At 41.9% G+C, this 17,152-nt stretch overlaps 1 long non-coding RNA gene and 1 pseudogene across 2 annotated transcripts; one reads left to right on the plus strand and one right to left on the minus strand.

Annotated features, from left to right (window-relative positions):
* The first annotated feature begins 6,539 nt into the window (after positions 1–6,539).
* Positions 6,540–8,941, plus strand: LOC149267849 (uncharacterized). The gene is made up of 2 exons (XR_016271123.1): positions 6,540–7,065; positions 7,128–8,941. It is a non-coding gene; the product is annotated as an uncharacterized LOC149267849 (long non-coding RNA).
* On the minus strand, positions 7,946–9,521 carry LOC108618545 (proteasome subunit alpha type-2 pseudogene; annotated as a pseudogene). The gene is made up of 2 exons (XR_016271122.1): positions 8,575–9,521; positions 7,946–8,502 (listed from the first exon to the last, which is right to left on the minus strand). The product of XR_016271122.1 is annotated as a proteasome subunit alpha type-2 pseudogene (transcript).
* Positions 9,522–17,152: the final 7,631 nt, after the last annotated feature.

Genomic DNA, 17,152 nt, shown 5'->3' on the forward strand with positions numbered 1-17,152 from the left:
AGGCAGGAAGTGGAAACTGAAGGAATTGGGGTAAAGCTGCGGTCGCCTGGACCGACCGCCCCGTCTCCCTCTCCTCTGCCCTCGCTCACTACGGTCCTCGACATCATCGAGAAATGAAAACAACTCAAGCGAAAATACAATCATATTTTTATTGCCGGCTGGTTGGCTGCATGTCGACGAGAAGGAGCAGAGAGTGGGAGAGAGTGGGAGCGAATGGGAGAGAGTGCCAGGCCGGAGAAGGGTCGTCAACCAATTCTCGTTTGCTCGCTCGTTTAGTCGATTATTCTTGGAGGCGTTTTTCTTAATAGCAACAAGAACAAACGACAGCAACAATGGCAGCAATAACAGTCGCTGGCGCCGCCAACTGAAATGAATTAAAACTGAATCAAAACATCTGGACGCACGACCATGAGACAACATAAACACAGCAACTGGACCACCAAAGGGCCAAGGACCTACAACAACAACAGCAGCAGCAACAACAGCAACTCCCCAACTCCGACAACAAGCGGGAAATGATACTTGAAATGTGGCACGTCTTGGCTCAACCACTGTGCACAGTGTGACATGACAATTGCATTTAAGTTCAATTCGACTGTTGATTCAATGATTAATGAATATATGAAATATATCTATGTATACCCACATATATATACATATTTCCACCCTCTGGTTCTCTCTTAACATAGGACAACGGACGATGATTATCCAGAAACCAGCTGGATTGTAAATATTGGTAAACAGAAACTAATTAGTCCGCGGCAGACAATTGCAGTTCATCTTCATGACAGACGCGATAATTGCACAGCACAATTATGGATCCGATGATTAACCCAAAGCAATTGACAGTTACTTGACTGAATTGAATACTGTCTAGTGAGACTCTTAGGTGGAGCTGCATCCTTAGGAAGTCTCAACTGAAAGCCGTCTTAGCACAGTCAAGTGACTGGCGGGGTCTGTTTGGGAAGTATTCTATATATGTGTATATATACATACATATACACATAAACCTTAATCCATTCCACTCAATCATAACAAATACTTCTTCTATACTAGAGTCAGGGTTTGGCTAAAGAAAAGACTTTCAGCTAGATTTTTCTCTGTAAGACTACTCACATATATATTTTATATAGATTTTTGTAGACTTTGGAGTTTCCAGCAACTTCCTTCCATACAGTCAGCTTTCAGTATAGCTTTCAATTAGAATATTTCAGTTTTAGGATCTGTCTCCTGCCTTAGCTAGACAAACCTTTAGCTATAAACTTCTCTAGCATGTATTGGGACTCCACCTTGAGTATATGTATTATCTGCCAACATTAAGAATGATAATCTAAGCCTAGGCTAGACAGAACTCTAGCATTAAACTAGAATTATTCCACTCTAGGAACTATTGGCATTCTTTAGCCTTATTCCTAGGCCAACCAGAACCTTGCCAAGACTTACTTGCTCTGTCCTCTAGGTCAGCTAGGCAAGTCAACTGGCTTTTATTGTTGATTAGCTCCCAGTTAAAGGCTTTGATCAGAACTATTCAATAAGCGCAACGACACGGTTTAAACAAGGACTGGCAAAGGACCTGTTCACGCACTATGGAACTTGTTAAACGTTATTAGCTTTGCTTAGGGAGCTAATAGACGGCTTGAGTCAAATACTTAAGACATCTGCTTACATGCAGTCATTTCGAATATAAAGTTTACAAATAGATAGGTATATACAGTATGCTCATATACATATATGTATATGCATGCCAACAATAAAACTATCAACGCGGCTGGACGTACTTCAGTAAGAACAGCATCTGTTGCCTCTGCGCCCAAACCAGGCTGCAGCAGGGAGAAGCAAAATACAGGAAAAAAATTAGGAAATTGAATATGGGAGACTAAGCCGAAGGCTAAATACACTAGGGAAGTACGAGCTGAAAACTAAGGCTATTTATTTGATGGAAATAAAACGGATTTCCCAAAATGAAATGTCTGCTATGATATGTCTGTTTGTCTCATATGATATGTGATATATATGACTTAAAGATCATATATCCTATAGATGTATGTAATATACCTGATATATAAATGATATACTGGTTAGAGTAGGGTTTGATCTCAACAGTCGCGCGAGACCCTGGACGACTTTCTTTAGATAGTCAGCTAATAATGCTCTTCAATTAGGGTATATCTCGAGGAAAATATAGAAAAAACAAAAGACATAAAGGATATGCAAGCCAAGCAATTTGCATTTGCACACCGCAAACGGTGAACCAAAACTTGAAACACGACAGACGACAACAACAACAACAACAACAGCAGCAGCAGCCACAACAAATGCTTTAGAAATATGCTAAATTACCAAAAGACAAAAAAAAAAAAAAAAAAGAAGAAGGGAAATAATATAAACACACTCACAGACACACATTGTGGACAAGTATTGGTGCATAGCAAGTCGATGGGGTGGGTGGGGGTTAAAGTACTTTCAAGAAGTTGCCGAAAGTCGAGAACAAGCAAAGACAAAAACCAGTGCTGGGTAATGGCAGAAGAGATGAAAAAGAAGACCAAGAAGAAGAAGAAGAAGAGAAGCCAGTCACTGTAAATAGGGAATGGGGCCTGCCGCACCTGTGTAAGAGGTTGGCAAACCTGGTCATAGCCCCCTCTACAGCTTGGGTCATGTCGGAGAAGCCCTAGGTGGAACAGGAGCAGGACGCAGGCGACGGGCGACGGGCGAGGGGAATAGCTCAACGTGAAGCACGCTCGTTGTTGTTATGTGCTGTTATTGAAAATAGTTATACAATTTATAGAGTGCCCACTGTGGTCCTGCACAAAGGTCAGAATCAGATTCAAATTCGAGAACAGATAAGGCATAAGATAGATGGCAAAAGAGAAAGAGACAGATAAAAAGAGAAGAAGAGAGAGAGACGGGGAGAGAGAGGACAGCTCTTTGCATAACAAAGGCAAACAGCGTGTCCAGTCCTTCAAATTGTCAGTTGAAATGTCTGCTCAAGATGCTCCATTCGCAACAACAACAACAACAACAATGACTACAACTACAACAGCAGCAATAAGGTAAGCAGCTTTGTCGGCTTAGAAGCATTTGCTTACATTTCCACAGCCACAAACAAATCACAGATAAAATTTGGTCAAAGGTGAATTTTGTCTAACGTTCGTTGTCTCCCAGCATTCTGTGTGCAATCAAATGAATAAGCAGATAATATGCCGTTATGCTAATTCATAATTATACTTGAAATAGCAAAATACATGTATGTACGTATATGTATATGTATGTAAATAAACCCATATAAATAAAACTTGACTGATTGCCTTGAGTCATGGCTAAGCCAAGCAGACATTAATTTGGCATGCAGTTAGCATCGGCTCAGTGCTGTCTATTTGGATTTGACTGCAAAGCAGTGTTGGTCAATGAACAAACATAGTGCTGTATAACACCTATGCAGAAATAATATTTACTTATTTACACAGAATGTTATGTAATTTAGATAATTAATTTATACATCTGTAGCTGACAGTCAATGCCAAATACTCAATCTCAAGAGTCAAGTCTGAAGACTTCAATCTTAAGTCTGTACTATGAAGTCTGCAATGTGATGTGTCCAATCTGAGGTCTCCAATTCGAAGTCTTCAGTCCGAAATGTCTGATCTGAAGTCTCCAATCTGAATCTCTGAATCTTTAGTCTTTAGTCTTTAATCGTAGGTCTCCAAACTGAACTCTCCAAACTCGAGTCTCCAATCTGAAGTCTTCGATCGGATGTCTCTAAATTGAAGTCTCCAATGTGAAGTCTCCAATCTATTCAATCTCAAGTCTTCAATCATATGTCTCCAATCTGAAGTCTTAAATTTAAAGTCTCCAATCGGATATCACTAATCTGAAGTCTCCAATCTGAAGTATTCAATCTGATGTCTCCATCTGAAGTCCACAATCGTAGATCTCCAAACTGAAGTTTTCAAACTCGAGTCGTCAATCTTATGTCTACAATCTGAAGTCTTAAATTTTAAGTCTCCAATCTGAAATCTTCAATCTGAAGTCCTCAATCTGAAGTTTCCAATATGAAGCCTCAAGTACATATCTATATCTAGCCTGAAGTTCAAGCTTAAGTACAAATCCAAATTCCAAATCTCTGACTCAAGTATCACATCTCAAGTGTTAAGTCCATTTTTAGCCTCTACTCTGAATCTCAGCTTGAAGCCCCAAAACCAGCTCTAAGTTAAAGTTTCCTAAGCTCTCGATTTTCCAGTATCGAGTGTCAGAACTGACGCCAAGCTGAGACCCAAGCCTAAAGGCTCAAGTGTTTCGATGAAGTATCAGATCTCAAGTCCAAGTTCAACTCTAAGTCTAAGCCCCAAGTCTCGACATTCGAGTCTCAAGTCAGCCATTTGAAAACGTATCGCTCAAGAGTCAAGCTCAGGTGCCCAATCTTAAGTGCCAGGTCCCACGTCTAAAATTGCCTTCAGGTTTAGGTGAGACTCTAACTCCATCTCCAATGTGCGCAGTGCCAAAAAAGTTCAAGAACTAACCAACTCGAATTGTCTTAATATCAAACAACTAAACAAACATTGCTCATATTTTTGGCCCCGACCACAGCCCACTCGAAAATCGAATAAAAAAAGGTAAAAAACAGTAAATCGCATGCATTCGTAATGAAAACTACTGTCAGTTCGTATTACACAACTCTCCATCAATTTCACACACACTAACACACACAGAGGAAGGGAGATAAAACACAACTAGTAAAAGGAAAATATTCGCGTTGAAGGAAAAGGGATAGAGGGACTTAAGGACTGGGCTTAAGTTGGGTGCACGCTGGCGTCTACTAAATCCAATGGAGATATTTTCGCATGCATTCCACATGGACTACATATAAATATAGATATTTCATATAAAGTTATGTACGTCTGTCTGTCTGTCGGTTCGTATAGGTGTATTCTATTTTGCGATTGAGCTGTCCAAATGCGCCTTTTAATGTAATCTCTTACGGATTTGTTTTGACAAGCGACACACTCCCACCTCTCGCCCACAGTAGTAGTAGTAGTAGTAGTAGTAGTAGTAGCAGTAGTATGTGTGGTTTCTTGGGTACAGCGTGTAGCTATGTTTTATGGGGATGCTTGGACATCTGTAAATACATCTGTATGTATATATTTTTGGCTGCTGTTCATGTCCCATCATAAATATTCGATTACTCAGGCGCATCTAATTTGCTATATTATATTTGCTAAAAAAGTTCTTTGTTTTTTATATGTATTTTTAGCTTAGAATGAGGTGGGTGAAATGAGCTTGTCAAGCGCTTCAATTGCTGCCTCAAATCTTTTAAGCATCAACATGAAATTAATAAAAAAGAGGCAGACATATGTTCTATTAGGAAAACCTTAACATGAATCTTTCTTTTAAGTAATACTCAAAATAACCTGAACTAGAGGATTTCTTTACATGAAACTACTAAAGTTTATTCTCTGTACATACTTTCTTCAAGAAAATATATCTTAACATATGTTATGTAGCATATACATAATACTTAACATATGTTATATAACATTTACACGATACACAACATGAGTCATTTATAAGTACTTATTTCTACAAATATATCAGAGATAAGTGCATACAACTTTCCAATTTATAGACCTTGTACATATAATATATAACATATGTTATATGAATGTTATGTATGCATATAAGTGAATAGGCTTGAGTGTTTAACGCAACACGTCGCATTTACTTGGCACGTACTTCCACTCTCTTTTCTCACACTTCTTCCCATATCTGCCCTCTCTCTCTCTCTCTCTCTTTCTCTCGTTGCGTGAGTGTTTCTCACACCAATTCATTTGTGGAGCCAACTATGATATGTAAATATTGGGGTAGCGTCAAGTGGATTTTTCCCATAGGAAAATAACTGAACGTTTCGCCATACGGAGGCGCTGATGCGAATGTGAATGTGGATGTGGTAGAGCACCGAGAACATAGAGGCGGATAGCTGAGGACGGAGAGTGGAGAGTGGAGAATGGAAGTGAAGCGCTGCTGAGGTGGACCTGCGGTTGCAGTTGCAACTGGGAAGCCTGCTGACTCTGAGCAAATTCCACTTTGGCACTGGCAATGCGATTTACATATTACTAGGAGAGTCTGCTTTGAATAAACTCGCTTGCACGGCCCCAGTACTCGGCTTTATCTCTGCCCCCCCGCCATGCCGTTCACCTCTCTGTCACACTCTTTCTAACTATGCACTTGCCGTCTTTTTCGCTTTCTATGTGTCTGTGCGTGTGTGTGTGTGTGTGTGTGTGTGCATGTGTGTGCAGTTTTTAAATTTGCAAACATGAGCATGTAAATTTGCAATGAATAAATTAACCAGAATCTGTAGCGCTCATCCTTATGCGCTCGGCTAAAATCCAAGAGCAACTGTCATGTGAGGCGTGTGCGTTGCTTTGCGCCGTTGCTCAACACTTTCGCTATTTATTTAAAACAAATTGGCAGCACTGCTCGAGTGAGGTTAGGGCAGACGGCTTTAAGTCAAATTGCGCTCAGTTTTAATCACTTTTTATTACGCCTGTCCTTGGGACGTTCAAAGTAGAAGAAATTACTCAGCCTCAGGCGGTCCGCAGTCTGACAGCCTATCTGCCCCTCTCTCTCTCTCTCTCTCTCTCCCTCTCGCACACTCGGTGTCTGTCTGTCTGTCTGTCTAGCTATCTCTCTCTTATTGTGGCGAAAAACATTTACGTGGCAGCAGATAGACAGGCCTCGCAGGCTGAAAACAACTCTTTTTTTTTGTTGTTGTTGTTGTTTTTGTTTTTGTTTTTGCAACATCAACAATAAAAAAAGAATATACAGCTGGAGACAGATCCAGATGGGGAAAAAAGCGTCAGCGGCAGCCACGGCGACAGCTTCACTGCCACGACGACTTAACATAGAGACAGACGGAGAGTAAGAGAAAGAGACAGAGAGAGCAAGCAAGAGCGAGAGGATGTTGGATAAAGTTCCTAGCCAGCCGCAACGACAGCCAGCGCCAGAGATGTCGACGAGCGGTGAACAGGACGACGACAACAGGACAAAAACAAGTGCAAAACAAAAAATGAAGTAGGGAAAAAGAAACGAACACAACGAGCCGAGAAAACTCAATTAAACTTTTGTAATTACAGCTAAAACGGAAGAAGATATTTATCCAGTATAATTGCATTGAAGGCAAATGAAATAAAAGTATAAAAAAAAAGAGAAGAGAACGAAGGGAAAACAAGAAATGGCTGGGCAACCAAAACCCGGGCAAGAAAATAAATAAATAAAGGATGCCGGGAGACAAAAACACGACAACTCTGGTCGCCAGGTGAAACGCCGGCTCCATCATCCCAGCACCGCAGCAGCACCGCAGCATCGCAGCATCGCAGCATCCCAATAGCCAGTCGTAAGCCGGTGCACGCCTGCTCTCCGGTCAAGCGACGCCGCAAGTGCCACTTGACACATCTGCAACGGGAAAGGAAGAGAGCAAAATATCATCATCCTCATCTTTGTTAGGTCTCCTTTCGCTTCCCCCTCCCTGGCCTCGTCCGTGTCATCGTCGTGCACCAGTTCACATCCTAACGCCCAGAATTGTGCTGATTCCATTTGTATAGTCTCTCTCTCTCTCTCTCTCTTTCTCTCTTTCTGTCTCGCTCTCACTCTTTCCCCTCTCCCTCTCTCCCTCTCTCTCTCTGTCTTTCTAACTATACTTCTCGCGGCTGTATTCCAAGAACAATGCATCAAATCTGATGCAACAGATCGCTGCAACAGATGAGAATGCCTCCAGAAAGAGACAGAGCGAGAGAGAAGGAGAGAGAGAGAGTGGGAAAGGGAAACAACAAAAGTGAGAAAGTTTAGCGCAACGCAACAAATCTTTTAGCTAACATTCTAGCTTATCGCGCTTCGCATTTGTTTCATTTCGCTCTTGGAAAATTCTTAGAAATAGGAATTAAAAAAGTTGATGTTTCATTCCAGCTGGTTGACTGATTTATTTGTACATTCATTGTTTTTTGCATTTGCTCGAATACATGTATTCTATTCTAATGTTATTTAAGTGCCCAACATTAGTTGAACTAATGTCGGTTACATTTCAGTGTTCCATGTGCAGTCGTCTCCCAGGTCTGTATGTATTTGAAATATATGGTATATGCCCAATTGAGTAGAAATAATACAAGTTTCATTCATTCCAAGTGTTCCACGACTAATCGAAGGTAAGAGAATTGCAATATTTAAAAGTGTAAAAAGCGTCCAATGTTTCATCCTATCCCATGTTTCATTCTCTCTGTGTCTACCAAAGTCTTCCATGCTAGGCTTGCTCTACCAAAAACTTCGCTCCTCTCATCTTGAGCTGCTCATAAATTGTATTATGTGTTTCATTCCATCCGTGCTGTATTTAATTTCCTTCACTTCTATTATTCCACCTGTTTCACATCCAACGTTGTCTCAATTGTCTTAAATGTTTCATGTAGTTTCTCCGTTTGGATTGTATTGTAGTACACCGCTGTTTCATTCCAGTCATTCCTAGAAAAGAAGAGTGCTTTGCGAATTTAGCTTATAGTTTATAGACAGTGTTTCATTCCATCTGTTTCATACCTAACTTCCCGTAAATTGTAAAATAAATGTTTCATCCCACCCGTTCGAATCGGATTGTGAATTGTGCTATGTTTCATTTCCACCGCTCCACAATTCACATAGCCTAACTGTCATTTTACATATATTTGGCAACAGTCTCCTCATCAATGCGATACATCCCGTAGTCCTCGACAACCGCAACCTCCATCTGATCGGCGGATAGTCCCCTTGGGCTCCTCAGCATCAGGGACTGAACTGCTAACGATACTCCGTCTTCGGCATCCATGCGCTTGCGGTACTTTCTCTCCAGGAAGAGCGTGCGCTCGTGCATATGCCGGCCGATGGCGCAGGCCTTGTAGGCCGAATTGCTGCCAGCGGCATCCATGAAGTAGAGCTGGCCACGATTATCCGAAAAGCCGGCGAGCAGCAGGGATAAGCCGAAGGGACGCACTCCCGTCGACTGGGTCAGCTCCTGCATGGAAGTGGACACGGATCTCATTAGACAGTGCACTGGCAATGGATGGTCGTGAACGAGGTTGAACTCGGCAATCGTCTTGCGGTACAGCTTTGTGATGATGCGAAAGTCGGGAAACAGGCCGGAAAAGGTAATGCCCATGGTGGAGCCGATTTCTTTCACCTTCTCCACCGACTCGCCGATGGCATACTTCAGTTTCAACCTCTTCTGGGTGGCCAACACAACGCCGTCTAAAGTCACAATGCCCACAGCCGGCTCACCCTTCATGGCACAAGTGTTGGCATAGTCCACCTGCTTCACCTCCCCGAATGGATTAAATGTGCACAGATTGTAGCAATATCGGTTGGTTTCATCTATATCCGAAGAATACATTATGTCCAATTATTACAAAATATATTTTTATTTTTGATGAGTATTGAAGTATTCGTATACTTGACTGAGTCTATCGAATATTTTTTTCCTATATATATATGTCAGTGAAAAGCAAGGCCTACTTGCTCTAGGCAATTTTTTTACTTACTCATTAGAGATTGGAGTAAAGTTAGCAAGGCCTACTTTCTCTAGGCAATTTTGTTTCTTACTGTTTAGAGATTGGAGTAAAGTTAGCAAGGCCTACTTGCTTTAGGCAATTGGAGTAAAGTTCATGATGGAAATATCTACATTTCCTGAAGAGAATTCAGAAGTCCTGCGGACTTGCTATATTCAAGCTTAAGCTAAGTTCTTTACGGACTCAATTTAAGTTGTTGTTAAATGCAAATCAAGTTCATGTTAAATTCAATCTGAGTTTAACTTCAAGTTAAGTCAAGTTCATGTTAGGTTTAAGTTAAATATAGTTTCAAACTAAATAAAAATTAAGTTAGTCAAGTTCAGGTTAAAGTAAGTGCAAGTTAAACTTAGGCTCAAGTTAGGTTGGTCAAGTTCAAGTTAAGTTTACGTTAAATTAACTTCAAGTTCAGTTGATCAAGCTCACGTAAAGTTTAAGTCAAGTTGAACTTAACTTCAAGTTAAGTTACTAAATGACTTTATAGGAAAGTCGAGGAAAACAGAGAATTTAGTCTTACGTCTTACACTTATTAACCTCTAAGATCGAGGTCAATCAAAGTAATAGCTGAAATTGAGCTTTGATTTCAGTTCTCAGTAAACCACAAAGCAAAGCCGCCAAGAACATTTATAGCAAACATTCTTAGAGCTCAGCTTAAGGTACAACTTCAACTAATTAGAACACTATCCAAGTAACAGTTTCCCCATTCCCAATCCTTTCATCAGTCAATCAGTCCTAGCAGCTCTTTCAGCAATCGCAACACAGTTTCTCATATCATAGTTAGGAGTCAACTTGATTAGTGAAGTTGAAGAGCTTGCAGATAAAATACTGCAAAATGACCTGACCAGCCCGTTCTCTTTCTTCTTTCTCTGCCCTCTATCTCGCTCTCTGTCTCCCTCTATCTTCCCTCTCCCTCTCTCTCTGAATAGTTGCACTGTTTTGGTGACCTTTGTCGCTCGTATACAAATTGTCGCCTCTGTTTGTCCGTTGATGAAGACATTAATTTGATGCAAATCGCGCCAGCCCGACACACAATCGAAGTGCTAATTGCGCTTCTTTCAATACAGAGCACAAGTACCACTCCGCTACCAGTTCCACTTCCATTTCCACCTCCATTTCCTCCACTCTCTAAGCCCTATTCAAACAGTCAGCCAATCGCCAGCTGCAGCCCCAAAAATGGCAGCAACAGTAGCTTCATTATCTACAGCAGCAGCAGCAGCAGAAGCATCATCATCATCATCATCATCATCATTGGCATCGTCATTAGGCAGACGAGGCGGAACAGGAACTGCTGCAGGTAAATGCAACAGGCGTGGCAGCAGGAGCAGAGGAACTGGGTAACCAGAGGCCAGAGGGCCAGTCACATTGCTGATTCGGGTCCACTTCATTATGTATGCGCGACACAGACAATGGGCCACTGATGGACGTGCTGCAATTGCTGCAGCAGCAGCAGGAGCAGCAGGAACAGCAGGAGTAGCAGGAGCAGCAGGAGCAGAAGCCGTGGCATCAACAGTCGTCCCTGGGCACCGCAAACATAGAGGGCAGCATCTAGCGGAATCTGAGCTGCAACTGGCGACCCTCGCCCTCAATGTATAAAATGTTTTGTAAATCTGAAACGCTTGTCTCTGGCATGCACCTGTATACTATGTGTGTGTGTGTGTGTGTGTGTGCCTTAACCAACACCTGGCACATAAGCTGATGTGCAATGGAGTCAAATTGCGGAGCATGTGACGCCAGTTTATCTATTTGGCCGCCTGACCAGCTTGTTAAGTTTTTGCACAGCACACGCTGGCACACCTGGCACACCTGACACACCTGACGCACAGCTGACACGCCTGCTGGCACACCTGCTGGCCGTTGGCTTTCAAGAGCCGCTCCGACCACAAATCGAAACCCGGTCTGTGCAAATGAATGCCTGCCGCAGCAGCTGCCGTAGCAGCAGCAGTAGCTACCGGAGCCAGGCAAGCTGCCAGCCAGCCTCAAGTGCTCCGAAAGATGCTGCCCCAAATTACAGCTGCTCGACTTTCAGCAGGTCCAAGTCCGTTCGGGCCCTTCCTGCCGGTCGCCGTTCTCCATTGACAAAGCAGGCCGTGCAGCCTGTAATCCAGTGTGGTCCTCGGCCCATAAGCGCCCATCTCTCCACTCATTTATCGACGCCAGCAACTGGCAACTGGAACTGGAACTGGCAGATTGGATTTGTGAACGCAATTTTGCGTTAACATAGCATTAATTTAATGCAATTTTGCTATCTTGCTTTTAGGCTGGACCTTGATCGCTGTAATAGCTGCAGCCTCTCCATTTCAATTAATCAATACTGTTGATTAACTAAAAGCTTCAATTACAACTAAATTATCAAGTTGCAGCTACTAAGCCATAAAATGCATGCATCATACAGTTTCTACTGAGTTTTACTGCCAGGGCAAGATTCTGTGCTGAGAGTGAAATCATTGATTTTCGCTGTAGCTTGCTTTGCTCTAGCTTAAAAGCTATGAGAGTAAGATATATATCTTATATCTACATACGTATCTATATATCTTCGATTGAAGACATCAACTTCAAAATAAATATTCTATAGTAAAAATCTTCTATTTCCCGCTTAAAAACTCCTCTTTGCCTCTCAGCTGCTGTAGCCCTTCTATCAAGAGCCCTTTTGATAATGAGCTCATTAGCTTATCAGCTTTTCATAATGATCATTATTGCTCTGAGAGATTGTCAGCTTCATTTACTCGCAAAGCTCTAACGCTCGCACTACGCAAAATAGGTCCACCCTAACACACGCCACGGCCCTTATAATTTATACTATGCAATATTTTATGCATTCTTATATTATAGATTTAAGTGCACACGCATTAAGGCCGTTAGGAGAGCATTATGAAAGTGCGGCTCTATTAAAATGCGTTGTTTCTTCCTCTTCCTCTTCCTCTTCTTCTTCTTTTTTTTGCTGTTTGTGCCATAAGCTTTTTGCATTGCGCAAGCGAAACAAAATGGCGGCCCCAAGTGCCAATGTTTAATGCGAATTCAAACTTAACGATCTCGCCAAATGTTTTCATAAACGACCAGACGCGATTTATGTTCTATATACACATATACATATGTACATGTACATATATACACATACTCCATATATACATCTATGTATATCGCCACGCGAGCTGGCAACTCATTAAGTTGCCGTTCACTGTCTCTGCTGGCCATCAAAGTCGATTACCTAGAAAATGCCCTAAAATGCCGCACTGCCAATCGATTGAGTTGAGTTGAGTTGAGTTGAGCTGAGAGCCCTGAACTCTGAGCTCCGCACACATGGATACGCCGGACTGGCCGGAAGGTCGAAAAGTCGCTAGGTCCTCTGGTACAGTCAGATTTTAGACGTAACGATTCATTGTCAAATTACATTAACAGCCCGGGCACATAGGGTGTCTGTATTTTGACAGCTGCTTTTGGCTATTGACATTCGCTTCTTGGCACACACACAAACAGACACACACACACACACACACACACACAGTGAGCACACAATGCAACGTTATGGTCAGCTCTATGACAGCTATGGCGCAGTACTTAGTCCATCTTCCTTTTACGGCAGAGGCGACCATCGACTCGACAATACTCCTATCCCATCCTATCCCCATCTCGGCCGGACTGGCGTGGGCTTGTCTATGCTCATAAACGGCATGTTTAGTAGCCAATGAGCTGCGTTTTTATGGCATTCACACCCACAGAGACAGGGAGAGGATGGAGCAGGAGCAGAGAAGGCGTGGGCGAGGCCTTTGGCTATTGGAGTGTGTGTCAAAGTTAATTTTCGGCACAGTCTTTATGAAGTGCTACACATTTTGCGTATGGGACAGCTGTTGAGTGCTGCTGTTGCTGTTGCTGCTGCTGCTGCTGTTGCTTGTAGCAACTGACAGCAGTGCCACAGAGTAGTTGGACACATTGGACTATAGCCAATGCGACACTATAAATAGTTGCTATAAATACTATATATAACTATAATAGTTGCTCTAAATAGTTGCTTCTTAAAAATCTTCCCAAATATTCTCAACATTTTTGTTCGAAATCCCTTCGCATCTCTTTGAAAGTATAATCTTTTGGTACTCCTTTCGACTTTCTAATATAATATAATAATAATATAATATAATAATCTAAAAATAATTATAATAATAGTAGCTCATTAAGCAAATTCTGTGCTCAACTCCCACAGTTAAGAATTGTTAGAACGTATGATATAAATTTTGAATAGACTTGCCAGAAACTAGCCGCCTCAATGAATTCCCGAAGCTCAAATCTATTTCGAAGTCCAAAATCCTCCAGCTTTCCATTCCCTATACTTAAGACTAGTAAAAAGCTTATCTTTACTGGAATTAAAATAAAATCTTGATTCGTAAATTCCTAGAATTCCGCTGCTGCTATTAATATCATCTACATTGAATCGAGAGATTTCTGGATTTGTAGCTGTCTATTCGTCATATGATATCAGGTAAGTATATGAAGTAAGTATAGCATTGGAATTCAGCTTACATATCAGGTTAAATGACTACAAAATTTTAACAAAATTATAAAAAAGCCTTAACATTTTTCGAGCTTTTAAGAAAATTGTCAATAAACATAACCACAAATTCCAATACACAAATTCCGATAAACTAAGTAACAACTTCGGGCAAACAAAAATCTAACAAACTCTCAACTAAGCTATATTCGAATTTCTAATACATATAATAATTTATAATAATAATTTGATTGAATGATATCCGGAAAGGTGTCGAATTGGTTGTCGACACAAAAAATGAAATAGTCGGAGGCGAGGAACTCAAATCCCGAGAATTACAGCTTAGAAATAAAATCAGAAATAAATAGTAATAATAGTATATAAATATATCAACAATTTCTAATTTTTCTAATCAACTCCTAACTTCTAATTGATTGTAATTTGGTCTCATAATGTCATAATTCCTAAAGCTTACGTTAAAAATCTTTTCAAATCGAATCGATATCGAACTGAAAAATATTCCAATTGCAATAGTTAAATATAAAGTATTCAAATCATGTCTGATCCTAAAGGGTTTTACCCTCTCCAACTCATTTTAATGCCAACAAAGATTCCTCTTTTGCGCTGATTCTCTTCCATTTGATGCTTTTACCCACAGTCGAACAGCCAGGTATATTCCCCCACTTGCCTAGCCCATATAACGATTTAAGCTCTTTAACTTGGCATCTTTTAACTGTTTCGGCTAATGCAAAAGCCAATACAAAAGCCTAGGCAATATTTTCATTTGGAAGAGCTGAGGCTGGAATCGCCACGCTATGGGCATTCCTTCGAGTGTCTCGGCTGCCTTTTTTGGGCTGCAATACAATAAGAAAAGTGTGTGCTGCAGCCATTTAATGGCCATTGGCTGAACGCAGAAGCCGCATGAAATGACCAACAAAAGGCCAGAAATGTCGACAATGTCCTCTGACCCCATTACAGTTATTCCAATTGATATACCTGTGTGCCTGTGACTGTGTCTGTGCTGTGTGTGTGTGTGTGTGTGTGTGTGTGTGTGTGTGCTCACCCTTACAGTGCTCTCTGGCTTTGTGTCACCATCGTCGTCGTCCTCATCATCGACAATGCTCCTTGTCCGAGTTCACGTTGTGCGCTCCAATAATAAAAATCACTTTTATTGCTCAATATATTCTAATTACGGTAATTCTCTCACATAAACGTAACAAACTTGACTAATTTCCAAGCCACAGCCAAGGGACAGCCGGCAAAACTATCGAAACAGGAAACAGACAGCGCCCGCCGCCCGCCGCCCCCTGCCCCACTCGATTCGCCAGAGACCTGGAGGGGGCCCCAGCTTCATTTTGGTGTTAATTCATGAACTGCGCCGTCTTGATAAAGTGTAATTATTCCATGAATATCGAAAAAGTGTGTACATTGCGGTCAGGTGGCAACGCTGGCAGCGACAAATGGCAACGCGAACAGGCCCGCAAGGCACGAACTCAACTAACGGTCTATGTGATTTTATGGTAATTTGACTGTAATGAAAACTAATAGCAATTGATTGTACGACGTGTATATAGCCCTTTCAATGCTATCTTGGCTGTTGCCCTCAGCCCCAGCCTCAGCCTCCGCCCTCACCCCTTGACCGACCCCGCCCACTGCCCTGTCAAGTCAGACAAAGTGCTTGACCCTCAATATCATAAGCCCAGCCCCGGCTGCCTCTATATATGTATGTAAGTTGAGCTGAGCCCAATGCCAATTGGAATTTGTCGATGTCTTCGTAAACACGCAAGCCAGACACCTGATAATTGGTACACACACACACACACATACATATATATACATATAGATACTCCTATGTATACACTGTATCAGACTGTGCCAAGTGTCTCCAATTATGTTTCAAGAATAGTTTTGTTCTAGTTTTTAAGCACAATTTAACATGATATTCGTATGCACATATATATACATATACATAGATATATTTATTATATCGAGCTGAAGGCGGCCCTCTTTTGGTGCAGTACTCCCTGTACTTGACTGGACGCTGCGCTATGCGATTGCTCTAAGCGTTACTCTGCCGCTGCTGATATAATATGGCGAAGGGGGCCAAGGCGGGGCAGGTGATGCCAACAGCCACCTCAATGACGTCCTGGAACCAGGTGGTGGAGCGGAGGAGCCAGCTGGGCAACACCAAAGCGTGGATGAGACCAGCAACGGGGCCGCTCCGATGGCCGCAGCTGTCTCGAGGCACGGGAGCTGCAGTTCCATTTTACTGGTATATGAGCAACAATTTCGCTGGAAATATTCTCAACTATTTAGCTTGAGCTCAAAAAGTTGTTGAACTTGATTTGATAGTAAAAGGTTTCAAGAAAAACTATTTTAATCTTCTGAATATTAATTCACGTTTTGCGAGTCGCTTCTTTTAGTTTAGAAATTCAGCCGAACAGGGAGGAGTTTTGTAACTCAGAGTCGCTTACGGCAGCTATCGCTGTCAATAATCGAGTATCGATAAGCACTAATAATAGCTTCTGCCAATATCGATTACAAATTAATTTTCTTATTGTTCATAGTTATAAATATTATATAAATACTTTCAGAGCTCGCCTTAAACATAGACTATGCATTCCTGTTCGAGCATAGCTGAGAGTCTATGCTATATCTACAGATATCTGCAAATATGTTTATCTTTATCTATACTTTTATCGAATCTACATCCAGTGTGAACCTATTTAAGCCCTTTACGCCTTTCAGGTCTTAGACATGGCGAGTTCTCCAAGGAACATATGCAGCTGCTACAATCAATGCCTTCTGCATAGAGAGGGAGGCAGCGATAAGGGAGAGGAGGAGCGGGACAGCGGGCGAGAGATTACGGCAGTGCACTGCATCATCCACAATTGTGTATGGCAAGTGCATTTATTAGTGAAATGTATCTGAGGCGCTTGCGTTGGCTGCATGCAACCGTCGAAGCCAACAGCTGCTCGAGCTTCATGCGGTTCCCAGGAGTAGCTCCAAGCGATGGCCGCATGCGATGGCCAGTTACATGGGGAGGAGCTTACTTATAAGCACAGCGCACGCGACTATCTGTTATGGCTGTGTGTGTGTG

This window comes from Drosophila arizonae, chromosome X (genome assembly GCF_054131065.1).
Source record: "Drosophila arizonae isolate 15081-1271.41 chromosome X, UAZ_ARI_1.0, whole genome shotgun sequence".
In the NCBI taxonomy this organism is placed as follows: Eukaryota; Metazoa; Arthropoda; class Insecta; order Diptera; family Drosophilidae; genus Drosophila; species Drosophila arizonae.